This window comes from Heptranchias perlo, unplaced genomic scaffold (assembly GCF_035084215.1).
Source record: "Heptranchias perlo isolate sHepPer1 unplaced genomic scaffold, sHepPer1.hap1 HAP1_SCAFFOLD_47, whole genome shotgun sequence".
NCBI lineage: Eukaryota > Metazoa > Chordata > Chondrichthyes > Hexanchiformes > Hexanchidae > Heptranchias > Heptranchias perlo.
In genome coordinates this window covers 7,924,741-7,925,357 of record NW_027139484.1, presented here as the reverse complement: position 1 = coordinate 7,925,357, position 617 = coordinate 7,924,741, and the positions used below count along the sequence as shown (strand labels likewise).

The window sequence follows — 617 nt, the reverse complement described above, 5'->3', positions numbered from 1 at the left end:
TGGGCATGACCGAGACTGACTCGGTACCTGCTCATACCGCAGCGCTTTGAGAGTGTGAGCTGCTCCTTACTCTCCACAACCTGGGTTAGTGGAGCAATGGAGAACGTGTCTGGCCAGAATTCAGAAGATTGTTGGTTCGATTTCCACCTGGATGGAGAGTTTTTTGCAAACTGCCGATTAGTTTATGATTTTACAACTTGCAAACTGTCCTACTTGGTAGTGCTGCCTAGATGTTTGTGCATCAAGTGCCTTCTTAGCGCAGCAGGCAGCGCGTCAGTCTCATAATCTGAAGGTCCTGAGTTCAATCCTCAGAGAAGGCATCTTTAAGCTTTTTTTCCCATCTTTGCTCAAGACCAAAATCAAGAATTTTTGCTGCCTGCAGTACACCAAAAGATTTGCTGCCCCTTGACCCCTCTGTACCGTAGCACGCAGTGAAGCTTAAGAAGTACATGGACCATGGGCTCGCTGAAAACTGACACCACTTTTGTTTCTGGACAATTGACCCAAGTCAAAAGGTGAGTGGAGAATGCAAGAAACGATCCTACTATCTCTTACATGCTCAGCGAGCACTCTATCAGAATCATAGAAAGGTTACAGCACGGAAGGAGGCCATTCGG

At 47.0% G+C, this 617-nt stretch overlaps 1 non-coding gene across 1 annotated transcript; it reads left to right on the top strand.

Moving 5' to 3' along the window:
- Positions 1–247: 247 nt before the first annotated feature.
- Positions 248–320, top strand: trnam-cau (transfer RNA methionine (anticodon CAU)). Its single transcript has one exon. It is a non-coding gene; the product is annotated as a tRNA-Met (tRNA).
- Positions 321–617: the final 297 nt, after the last annotated feature.